The 14,017-nt window shown below is 34.8% G+C and overlaps 1 protein-coding gene across 1 annotated transcript in view; it reads right to left on the bottom strand.

Annotated features, from left to right (window-relative positions):
* Window positions 1-14,017, bottom strand: part of CrebA (Cyclic-AMP response element binding protein A) — an 83,305-nt gene that overhangs the window by 16,088 nt on the left and 53,200 nt on the right. The gene's annotated exons all lie outside the window — the stretch shown is intronic.

The raw sequence follows: 14,017 nt of genomic DNA, 5'->3' as shown, positions 1-14,017 counted from the left end.
GTTCTAGGTTGTTAACTTTTTAAAGAAAAAATAACTATGCCAGTATTATAAGGTAGCACAGAACATAGAGGTTTTATTCCCATTATAATATGGATTATGATAATGGATGTCTATTTTGGAGTTCGTTGTAATGCGTTGGGTGTCCGTAACCGGTCCCTTCCTGGCATTCAAACAGGTTGGAGGAACCAATATCCCATCAATTACTCCAAGTCAACATCCATTGTTTTGTTCTATGAAAATAGGTAGGCATAATTTGAAACTTGTTGAAAAACATAAATTAATCTTTATTAAAAATAATTTTATTTTTTTAATTACTTATTGTGTAGCAAGAAATGATAGAAAGCGATTGTTTTCCTTTTCTTAAGTAGAAAAGCCTTGATTCCGTCAGCGTGATTCTAGGTCAACGGGAAGTACTCTATAGGGCTTTATTGAAATGGAAATTTTAAAATTAATTGCCATAGCAAGGCAATCACTTAAAAGCTTATTTTATGATAGGGCCTGAGAGCCAGTACGATTTGACATTCGAGACTCGAAATTTCCTGAAACATGTCTTTATATGGACTGTAAAATAATTTATGAAAAAAATGATCAAGCTTCCTATCGAATCAAATTTTTCCAGGAGCGAAACCTGTGGCTTAGCTAGAGTAAAATAAAAATAGACGCATCGCCTGACACAGACACATCCTACCAGACCAGCACTATAATTAGCCGACTGCAGAACACATCGTGCGCTACGTGATGTACTCCTCTAATTACGTAATGAGTAATGACAATATCAGCTACGAGCTTGAATTAAAATCCCTGTCACGTCCACGGTATTTCCCACAAAAGGCGTGGAGAGGTTCAATACCCGCATTTCGGCGCATCACTAGTACCTACCAATATTCTAATCGTGTTTGAACCAAAGGCTCTAAAGTGATGCAAATTAGTGGTTGGTATCGGAAGCCTCAAGGCATTCGGAAGGCGGGGTCGGCGACCGTGTTTGGCATCATGGCCGTTCGTTCACTCGCTCCGGTCCTCTATTGGAGTGAGCTGTTTGAGTGGCCAAGGTGAGGGCCACTAGCCGGCTCAGCTTACATCGGCTGTGGCAACATTGAGTGAAGCAACCGCCAGTTACGATGAGCCGCGTCTATATTTTTGTACTTATCACAATCTTAGCAGATGCCTGCTTATATCATCATTCAATGAACCCGTCTAATGGTTAAATTGAATTTGTGAATTTGACGCTTGCATTGTGGTTTGTAGTTGTTTGTACAAAATAAACGGCGATACGTAGGTACCTATGTTTTGATATTTTTTGTATAAGTATATTTTCATTTTCGGTAAACCCTCGTCAGTGGATACACCCAAAAATGAAACCACTTTTATTTCTTGTTTTGGTAGATCTCTTTCTCTCTCTCCCTCTTTCCTCTATAAGGACATGACTATTTAAATGAAAGACAAATCAAGCAATCATTGTATTGGACACACATAATGTTTACAGCCAGAAGCCAACCAGACATCATGCATCAATATTGGCAAATTGTCCCCACGATTCTCTCAAATGTCAATCAATGCAGCCATCAACGAACATCAAATACAGTCGCCGAATGTTGTAACAAGCATCTATGAATAGTCACTACTCTCGTAAAGAATTTTATGAAGCTAAATGTGGCCTTTGAATTTGGTGCTGTCTGTATACTATATTAAATATGTATTATGAATCTGTGATGGTTCAGTGTGTACTTGTGCCGCATGAGTTTCCATTTTGTGAAGTTCTCATTTTTAATATACATTTTTAGATATGCTTATTTTGCGAAATGCACATTTTATGTTAGACCCGAAGAGACATGTCGCAGACGAAAATTCACGCAATCACAAAACTTGAAAGGTTTTAAAATAAACAAAATCGTAATAATTCGATAGTATCTCCAATTAGGCAACATCGTCGTGACTCGCACTTTGGAAATCGATTTAAAATCGATAATACTCTTGTCCGTGATTATTGCAGCTTTAGATATACATACTTTCACGTCTTTATCGCTTACAGGGCAGACAGTTTGTAGCCGTGATGAAAATTTATCCATTTCGTCAGTCTTAAGAACATTTTCTTTTTTCGAGCTGACAGTTTGAGTTTGTTCAAATGAACTAAATAATCAACGAATTTGCACATTTTTTCACGATGCTTTCCTTTGCCGGAAGCAAGTGGTGCTCATGTCTGGTGGTGGTGGTGGTGGTGTATGCAAAGTGCATGAGTCAGATTGGAATATAGCACAAGTACGAGACCGATCACTTCATCACATGAATGAATTATGATTAATTTTGGTATGAATAACTGAAACAGTCATTTAACATTTTATTATAAAAATACTATTTGATTCAAATTCCAACTGTGACATGTTGTAAAGTTTTAAATAATTAAATACTTACATTATAAAATAGCTTTAGACAACAGTGTTAGATAAAGCCAGATGGAGAAATTAGTTCTTCGAACTTTCCCTGTTACATATGCACTATGCAGTTTCATTGTATTACTTACCAGAGGATATTGATGATATTACAATGAAGTATCATTAAACATTTTTCATAAACAACTATCTGTGCTTCGTCAGTCATAGACAATAGATCTACATAACATACCTACATACATTGACCATAGTATCGGCGATACAATTATCAGAATACGAACTTCGTTAGTTTTTTGTTGGAAAACTATATTACCTACAATAAAGTCATGTTTTTAATTGTCATAAAATGTAATCAACTTAAACTAGGTATTGACTTACTGCAGCTTATTGCTTAGAGCTTTTCAGTGTTGAATTATAAAACATAAATGTACTTTTTAGTCACACTTTTATTTCGTATTTTTTTTAATATACCTAGTTCAACTTAACACCTACTAACCACTAACCTAGAAACAAAAGTAGGTACATTCATTTTTGATTACGATTGCATGTGCTTTTTACTTTTATAAGTAAATTGTGTCTGTCTATTTTTGATTGGAGTCCTGAATTCTTGATCATTTAGTCTAACATTCGCTATACAAGGTGATATAAATGACGCCGCACGCCGTTATATGTATTAAACATAAAGGTACGACTCCATTTGCATAGTGATGCAACTCCAATAACCGGTCCCGTGTGGCAGACGCATTAAATTTATTGCGTAATGATGTGTGGACAATATTGACTGTTCAGCTAATTTTATTAACGACAAGAAATTGCCCGGGGTTTTGCTCTCGTAGGAATTTTGAGATAAAATATAGCCTATAGCAATCTTGGATAATGTACCCTAATGGTGAAAGAAATTTTTAAATCGGTTCGGTAGTTTCGGAGATTACTCGACTCAAACATACAAACGTTTGACAAACCTCTTTATAATAACAGTACAGATATATTTTCTTTTACCGAGTTAACAATTGAATAAATAAAATATATGATAATATAGGCTATAACGCAACTAGTCAAAACAGATACTTTTTAAATGTCAATAACAAAAAAAATATGAAGTTTATATGAGAGTGATACTATTATCAGGACAAAAAATTGTAAATCGCATACTTATTAAATCTGACGAATCAAAGTTGTTATTAATTACTTTTATGTATTTTATTTTATTTTTTGTAAATTGTTATTTAATTTTTACAATGTTTTGAGCTAGATTATTTAAATTTTCGTGGTATTCTAGTTTTCAGGACATATAACGTGCATCTTAATGCAGCATTGTTTAGCAGCAATAAGTTGTCATATCGATGCTATGACATCACTACGCCAGACTGTACACAAATATTTGTCCGCGATGAGTGTGTGTTTGTGTGTCAACAATGCTTCACACTCACTAACTTTAAAGGTCTACCTGTAATTCCACTTTATACATTGTTTTAGAACCTTTTGCTACAGTTGTGGAGTGTAAGAAACAATAATATATACCCTTCTGGCATGACCGGGACCAACACTGTTAAATGAATTTTTGTCGGCATTTCTTCTCAGCAATGGTCGGTTCGAAATGTCAATAGTTTGTAGCTTTTTGAGAAATTAATATTTAATGAATTAAAGACGTGAAAAAGTTACTGTGAAGGTCTGAATAAATTATTAAATTTACCCATGTTTTCCACTAAATTTCATTTTGTAATTTTAAAATGTGAAAGTATGATTCGGCGTTTCATTTTTGTTTATTTAACCAAACCACTATATAAATCTGTGAACCAAACTTACCCTGCCATTACAGAGAGAGTATGCAAATTTATGTTCACTAAACGTGTACTGTGTTGTGCCTAATTCATATCAATATTCAATCCAAGTATGGTTGGAAAAAAAAAACGCAAACATTTCTTTGCACCAAAAAACCTATTTAAAAATCCGTTGTTGATGCGATACGTGAAACTTATATCAAAACAATTAATCATTCTCGTCATTGTAAAAGTTCTTGAGATAATTACTCCAAAACAATTGACACTATGATATCACGCCCTTTCGATCATAAAACTTAACTATAACCGGGTGGGAAAGAGATAGAAATCTATAGTAGTATGTGGGATCAAATTAAACACATTAATCAATTAGCGACGGCCATTTCTTTTATCGCATTGTTTTGTACAGGAACAATTAAATTTGATTTGTAACGGCTATTATATTAGTTTGCAAGGGGCCAATATTGCCATTTGCTTAACAAAAGTTACCAAAATTATTTTCAGTGTCGGATTTGGAAATCTGAAGGTCTCCAGGCCCTTCACATATTAAACGGGTAATTAGGTAAACTTGACATATAATTAGGGAAGTTCTAGTAACCTGTTTTCGTAAATAAGTTGAAAATCGATGTAGATTCAGGTCGAACGGCTGCCAAACTCAACTTCGGACTCACGCAGTTTGAACTTGGAATTTGTAGGGTTGCCAGTTATTTATACAAGACATTTCTAATTATAGAATTATTTATATGATATACAAATATATATTTAAAGACGGACAATAACGCAGCTCCCGTGAAATATTTAAGATTAATGCGTTATCATTTACCCTATTCTGTCCTTTTTTCGAATTGTCAATCAACAAATCAGAAATATATGTACTTTCTACGTTTTTCGCATTTTTAAAGCTATCTATTATTTCCTAGTTTTTTTGACATGACTATTCCCGTTAGCTGTTAAAAATCTTACGCATAGATAAAGCTATAGTCATTTCCATCTGCTTAAAATACAAAATGTATCTTTGAAAGGGTTAAATGTTTTGATAAATAATAAAAAAATGAATAAAACACCTTGGCATCAAAAACAAAAGTGATCGATACCGGCCAATATGACATTTTATGTATTATGCAAAACGTGGCAGGTTACGATGAATATACTAGGTCATTTGCTAAATGCATGTGCAGTTATGTACTTACATGATTTTATTTAATATTCAGTTCCTTTTAATCTAGGCCATACTGTTACTAACCAATATTTCTGGTACTTATACTACAAAATTAATGCTAATTTTGTCGTCAATCACTTGGAAATGCAAGTTACTTAATTTTGCGCTGCGTTGTACATTTAAAGTAAGCCGGTCATATAAACAGAGTCGAGTATTAAAGCTTAAATCCTGGACTTGGCGTCACAGCCAAGAATGACACCGAACACGAATGAGAGAGCGATGTTACATAAATAGTTTTAGAAAATATTCCTTTCACCAAGAGTAAGGAAATTTTTGAGAATAAATTTTTTCAATGTTTTTTGACTAAACTAAGTTTATAAATATATTCATGTGTTATCAATTTTGTAATTACACTGATATTGCTCGAAATTTGGGACAGTGCACACGCGGTCTGCTGGACCGGCCTGGCCACGCCTGACAACCTGCGCGAGAGTCGTTAAGGGGTAGTCCGAGCTTAATTACAGCTATAACCTTTCTTCAACAAACTAATATCGTTAAACACTGGATTGTGCTAAGGATGAGATAATGACTGTAGGATAAATAATTATAATTTCGCTGAAATTAATACATTTACATTATTTGTTATAAGTTGTTTTCAGGAGCTGCACTATACGAAATTCACAGAATCTGGTGTAGATAACATCTGTGTACATAAACTGCTAAATAATATTTACATAGATGGAAAGAGAAAGGCGAAAACTTCGTTTTTTAATTTCAATATCGATACGATGAAAGAATAGATTTTCCTTTCAAAAATTAAAATTGTGCTTTTTTGTCCCAAACCAAACCATTTTAAATGGGTTCGGTAGATAACTTTCCTTCCAGTACTGTTTATTTCTCATAGAAATAAGACTTTCATAACATTCCTAACACACAAATGGAATATCCGATAAATATGAATTTATCACCTTTTTTGACATGCGTATATCCCTTCTTATAAACTCAAACTCTGATAGCCATCTTAACTTATTTACTACTTGTAAAAATAAATAAAAAATTGAAAACTACCGAGTTTATAAGCATACGCAAAAATTTAGTCATTTAAAAAAATACCAGAACATACAGGACTGCATTGCGTGGTCTGGCTGACAGGCCATCACCTCACTGGAGTCGGTCCCTAACAACAGTCTTTCTCTTAAGTGAACGTCTCATGAAATATCAACCGGTGCAAGGAATGGGAGCATTTTTTGTAAGATCAACTTTCACCGCCGATAGTGGATTCGCATCCGGTTCACTCGATACCGTTCGTTTCGATACATTTAGACTTGTTAGCCTAATATGGATGCCTGTCTGATAGATCTATCGATTAACAATTCGCTGAAAACAAAAATGTGGAGACTCTTGTCAAGGTTGACCTTTTGGTAATTATAGTGGTTCCTCTAAATTTGGAATCGTTTGATGAAGAAGTATTTGTGTGCTTACGTTCCCAATTAGTTAAATATCGGATATTTCCATATTTATATATAAGAGTACTCTCTTAGCAAATACTACTTGAGTAGTTTACCGAATACTTGTAAATTCAATAATTTAACAACATTATATTTTTTCTAATGCGAGTACATTAGAAAAAATATACAAATCACAACAATGGAATCTCATCTAAAACTGGTGACCTCAATCTCCAATTTCGCTCATGAAAGCAATAATTTTATTCTAAATGAAACTAACGGCAAACCTAAATTAAAATTGAGAAAAAATATCAAACGAGTACATCGTGTTAGCAACAAATCAGATAGAACATCACGATTGCTTAGAGATAATATGGTAGTTGCAATCAAGTCAAAAGAGATACTTCTTATATCAAAAAACAAAAAATAAAAATACTTGTATGACAGGGACATGTGACGTCACAAATGTTGGAGTCAAAAAGCAATTCAATTATACTAATGAGAACAAAAATATTCTAAATCTTTCTGTAAAAAAAATTGATCAAGGAGTCGTTTGATCGTTATCGTGTTACATTATGTGAATGCGTTTACATTATACATTGCGTTTACATTGATTTGAAATCATACGTTTTTTACCTAGGCAACTATCCTATTTAGTTTAGGTTAAAAAGGGGCCTTTACATAGATTCTGGCAAATGATCATTTGATCATAAAATAGTAATAGAATATAAATTACCTCGTCAGCACTCGCAGCCAGACTATCCATCAGTGTTTATCCATGCATAATTTTCCCTACGCAAATTCACGACTGTATGTATGTTGAATAGTAACATTTACAACTCAAATGTTACTATCCAAATAAGAATGGTATCTACTAGCATGTTAACATGGATGATATCCACGCAGAAAGGGTCCAGACAAGAGGCCTAACTGCGGAAAATAGTCCTTGAGGGAAGTAAGAAGTATGTTTGATATCTTCCGCAGAATATATAAAAAAAGTTGGTAAATACCATGGTCAGAAAATCTAAAACTATAACCTTATAACACGCATGACCTTCATGTTTCTGTGAACGATATGTATTAGAGATAACGGTTTGATTTAGGTATAGTTTGGTGCTACTATTAGTCACCTATACAGCGGTGTGTGTTGTGTATAATTAATACCTTATATCTCTAATCTTTATACATGTGATATATTTTTGCTCGTGTACATAATAACAGTTATAAATGTATACTTAAAAGCACGCATAAACGCACATGTAAATAGATTCAAAACACAAATTGTATTTCATGAATAAAATTGCCATCTTGAGACGTAACAGTAATGTTCAAACATTCAACGCATCTGTTCTATCCATCTATACTAATATTATAAAGAGAAGATTTATATGAAGTACCGATGGCATACATATTTTTATTATTTTGTATTTTTATTTATTTATTGATGCACACCATGGTTTACATTTTAAATTATGGCAACCCTAGGGTTGCCATAATTTCTAGAATAGAAAGGAATGGTTGGTAAGTTTTTTAGGGGCCTGTTTTAAGACACGCACAAAACCACAAATCCACAAATTGAACTCGGGTATCATGTAGTTCTATACTATTATATTGTTCAAAATGTAAACCGTGGTGTGCATCAATAAATAAATAAAAATACAAAATGATAAAAATATGTATGCCATAGGTACTTCATACAGCATTTGTCCTATATTGCTGAGAATGGCTAGAGCTAGCTCTATAAAGAGAACAAATGCATTGTGGGAAATAGGCCGTCGAGTTGCATTTGGTTGACAAGTTGCGTAGGAGTGCGCTGTAGGTTTACTGCAGTGGGCGAGGCGTGGGTGTTCATCACTGAAGTATGTTACAGTTTCAGAGTTTCACATGACATGTTTGATATACCATTGAAGTACTAGGTAAAAGGCTAAAATTTTTAAACGTATATTGAAGTGTGAGAGTGAGAGAGAAAGTTATAAAAAGACTTTGTATTTTTAAAAAGTTTCTTGACAAAACATCAATGGCTTAGAAGGCAAGCATTAGGACAGCCAGAGTACATGGGTTTGGGTACTTAAGGCAATGGAAAACCTGTCAATGAAAAAAATAATAAAAAAACATCACTATTATATATTATATATAAATTGGTAAACACGTCACACATGCTTTTAACTAATTTTGAAAATAATAATGAGATGAAAAAAATCTGGTATTGAGTGGGAATTGAACCCACGCGCTTGTCTATCCGAATCAGTGCTCTTAACCACTGAGCTATCGAGATCGTGTCGGTTTGGCCGAATTAATTCAACTCATTATGTCTCACGCCATCGTACCGTATTTTCATTAGAGAGTAAAATACGAGTTCAACTCGAGTTTTGATTCACGAGGATTCCGGAAGAATGAATATTTACGAAAGGTTAATAAGGAATAATCGATACATTAATCGAAAACAAACATCCCAAACCAAATAAATTTCACATAGAGCTTTCGTAGTCTCGCCTATGTGATTTCTGGTAAATGTCACGACCAAGCTATGGATAGCGATGTATACGGGACCGTCTAGACAATGGATGAAACATAATTGATTAAACAGCTACACAAATTCCATTATTACGGTCCGCCCATCACGTAGTTGCTAACGATTTTGTTAAGCTTTACGTTGTACACTGCGCTCTTTACATCAATCTTTTGAAAATAGATCCCAATCAGCCCGCAATAGGTGGTAAATTTACAGCGTATGGTATTCCATGACGTAATTATTGTAATAAATAAATAAATTAGTTTCTGGGTTTTACATAGAGAAAGTCCAACATAAACAAATGGTATGATACGAAAATATGTAATGTTATTTTCATATTTTGTTTCTCAGTCAAGCCTCATTCTTGGAGTAGATTCGAACGAATCGAATGACGAACGAATATGATTAGGTCATCCACATGCAACCAATTCCATTAGGCCTCAGAGCAGATATAACATCATAGATCGTTGCCTGGAAGATCTAGGACTTTCGAGAGTGTCCCAGCTACCGTCACGACCTCAACCTTAGCCTTAGAGTAAGGTTATACTACCACAGCGAATCTCCATTAGAATAATGTTTGTTCCACAAAATTCCAAATGGAAATGTATGCACAAAACTCGAAAGTAGGTGACAATAAGAGCGCGTGACGTCTTCACACCATAAAAATGTCTAGTCGCTGGTGATGTCATATCTAAACGATAGCTAAATACGAGGCATCAAAGTGTAGGCGTGTTATCGAACAGTATTAAGGAACTAACGTCTGAATGAATAATAACACTTTCTTTACATTACTGCCAATTTTGCCGACGTAAAGTATTTTTATTTGCAAAATCTATATTTCATTTTGTATTTTTCATCGTGTTATTTCATTTGAATATTGTCTTTTTTACTTTGATGTACAAAAAAGTACTGAAATCTCCAGCAACAAAATGAATAAAAAAGTTTTGGCGAATAAATTAACGTCATATAAAAATATGAAACAGTTACAAGTACATCCGGGAACGAAACTGTTTTACTGTATAAATTAAACAGTTAAATAATGTCCTAGAAACGAACTATCGCCAAAAACGATTGCGTTTTCAAGCTGCAAATAGGTTTCTTTATGAAAAGGCATATCTGAACAATCTCGTCACCAGAACAATGACTCAATGAGTCCATCGATTCTGTAGGAGACAATGAAGATGCACTCAGGACGATTAAGTGTGAATTTCACGAGCGTTTTGAATGCCGCCGTGGGCTATCATTGGTGTTTATTAAATTGTACCATACACAGTAATCAATTTAATTATCCTATTTTATAAATTAGTAAAGTACTGGTACAATGTTAATTTTATAAATGTTTAATTAAAAAAAAAAATTCTTTATTTTCAAAAAATGTGCGACACTAATGAAACGTTACATACACTACGTCGCGTTCCAACAGTCGTGAAATTCACCCTTAACGACTTTGATAAAGAACTCGATGGTACATTTGTGGTCTCTCGAAAGTGAGCCGTATTTGCATGAATCTTATATTTCTGAAAACTTATAAATATGCATAAGTTGTATTTTCGGTGTGTTTTCCATAACGTTACGAAGTCTGTTATTGGCATGTTTATTCTACGATAGAGTTAAATTATGTATATGTTTTCACAAAATAAAATACACAATTTCATCAGAGAGTTTTAAGAAATGTCTTCCATTTTGCAAGCATTTTAAAATTGTGGTGACAATACAATGAAAATATCCACTGTACGATGCACAAAGCGAAATTGTGTTAAAATCCTATAAATAACCACGCCGGTGGAAAGGCGCAATTATGCTACAAAACGTATTGGATTTCAATCTCACGTTTCATTGAAAAACGAGCTTTCCCGCCCTCGTCCAATTTTCCAGCGTGCGGCCTGCAGATAACGATACGACTAGTATAGTCAGCTGCACATATACCTATCTCCTAGAAAATCATTCTACCACTACTGCAATTTGTTCAAAACCGATTGCCCTTCGTTTGCAGGGTTTTATCTGGTAAGATCAGAGGGCGAAGTGCGGGTTTGCATTTTCACTTCTCACCATCGAATCGATTCGAAGTGTGACGCAGCGAACCAATGACATTGCAGTGTGGTTGTCTTTATTTTTTATGTCGTTGCCTCACAATGGCGCAACGTGATTGGTTCGCTGTCTCTCATTTCGAATCAATTCGATGATGAGAAGTGAAATGCTAACCCGCACTTTGCACCCTGATGCCAAAGACCGTGTGAAGTGGAGAAGATACAGTAGCAGGACTTCCAAAATAACATGGGACCAGAAATTTGTGGCTGAATGTGGAGGCAATATGGAAAGCGCTCAGGAGCGTTCTTTTTAATTTTGTGTACCGAAGAAAGCGGATAGACTACGCAACATAATAATAATAATAATAAAAATTGCCGCTTTTCACTTGTGAGCGTAACGTGCCTATCAAATACATTTCCAGTTAAACTCGTGAGTCGAGTAATTTTTCTTTCGACAAAAATCAAAATAACGCTTCTAATAAAATAAAGAATGAGTTGCATAAAATTGTTAACAACGATATGCGGTCAACTGTACGCCAAGCAACAGGCGGCATGTGAACGCGCCTTCAGACAGTAACGAGTTCCGTAGCGTGACATTATTTTTAAATGTCACTTGGGTACACTTGCTAACGCAAGTGGTATTAAAAAAATATATAATATATTATAATACCACTTGAGACTATAGATAATATTCTTATCTATACATACACTTGAATTAGGTAGGTATGTAATATTTTAATGGATAATAAAAAGATTACGAGCTAAGCTAGGTTAGGCTTCAAAGTTGTCTCTTTTTCGATTATAATAGGCGATAAAAACGTTTATTAACTGAATTCTTTGTAGGTCCAGAGTTTAAGGGAGAGCTTTTACAGCTGATAGGCAACAACACTGCAAAATAGTGACATCGACATTGACATCAGGCCGTAAAATCGTAGCCGAACATCCAAATTAGTAAGGTATGGTACCTACTCTGACTCCTGGCTTCACGAGCTCACAACCCCGAATAACAGACCCGGCAATAAAACATTTAAGACACTATTGTCGTCGACGGTACCGGCGCGACGTCGGCGGGGGCGCGTCGTGACGTCACACCCAGGGCGCCAGTGCGGGCTCTAGTCTAGAGGCTGGAGTCACTGTAACGCGTCCGAAGTTATCTCCACCTACGCCTATCATACCCAGTTATTTGCAATTGAAGTGGGCGAGACGGGCAGGCTTCCGGAAAATGAGAAAAATATCACAATAATGCGACATAGTAACTGACATCTAGAAAAAAATCTGATATAAATTTTATTATTGAAAATCGTGATTGATTCTTTTAATTTTTTTATTAATTGCAAAGTAGTAAAAGTGCTAAAGACTCATTGTTACGTTACGAGACAATATTGTAGCATGTAAAAATAAATAAATGTCTTATATTTATTTAACCAAACATAACCTACCGTCACTGAAAGCAAAGATTCAGTAGAGAAATCTAAAAGGTCAGGTTTTTAATAAAAGTGAAAACTACATCTCCTTGGAAGGACCCTATCGTGTGGCCTATTTTTCACAATTTTCCGCGCTTCTCCCCGCCTGCGCGCACCTAGATAAGAGAAATGGATTTTCACACTATTTATACGGCAACATTGTCTTAAACGCGTGCCGTAGCGAGGGTTAGATAATCGAACCATTAACGATTTTGCTACACCGATAACTTAAAGTATTCCAGTTCGTAACAAAATTCGAATCAATCTATTTTTTATTGGTGCATACAACAGTTTGCAATTTAAACAACATAATGGTATAAAACTATATGGTATGCAAGGCTAGATGTAAGTGGGTACCACAACTTGTTTATCATTGCTGTTCTGACAAGAAAACAAATTAAGTATACCTAATAGATTTGGGTTTTTTCTAATGATGTGCCTTTACCTGCTTGCTGTCGTGAAGTCGATGATTTGAATTATTCTCTCTTTTGATTGCTACGAAAAGAAATGATACGCGACAGTTCGTAGTAAGCGTAACTTATCATGATAAGATTTGTGATGAGTGCGGTCGTAGCATAACTCGAAGTTATGCTGACGGACCCTGGGCTCCGACGTTCAGCGGCTGACTAAGAAACCGGAGACACACTCAAATGAGAAAGTACAAAAAATAATCCGTTCTGTTTAAACGACATCTGGAGTAATAAATTAACAATCTGTCAACCAATTCTGTGTTATGTATGCTAATCGCTAACAAGTAAGTAATGTGGTATTACATAACATTCCTTTGTATTCACCCAATTATCACAGTAATCGGCTTTCAGGAGTAATGTCATTACCTTAGTTACGCCTACCGTCTCGACAAGGGTAAGTAGACCCGGGAACAGTATTGAACTATTATAGATCCGCAGGTCTTAGATCTTGGTCGATATAATTACAAAGCCAGCTTTTCAGACCAAACGCGCCGTTTTCGATCCAATTTATGCAAGGTTCGCTACAGACTCGATTTAGTTATATGTATTTGAATTATACAAATAGATTTTTCACATTAGATATTTTTATATCAGACTAGATTTTGCATGTGGCTTCGCTCGCCTCAATTTTCACCACATTACTATATCTACTAGTTACTTTTAGTTATTTCAGATAGATATAATGATAGTTAAGACTCTATGGTTAAGATAGAAAAAGTTTCTCACCGAATTGAAATATAGAATTTTCAATTGTGGTAGTTTTGAGGAAA

The sequence above is a fragment of the Plodia interpunctella genome, chromosome 4 (genome assembly GCF_027563975.2).
Source record: "Plodia interpunctella isolate USDA-ARS_2022_Savannah chromosome 4, ilPloInte3.2, whole genome shotgun sequence".
Lineage (NCBI taxonomy): Eukaryota > Metazoa > Arthropoda > Insecta > Lepidoptera > Pyralidae > Plodia > Plodia interpunctella.
This window is presented reverse-complemented; position numbering and strand designations above follow the sequence as displayed.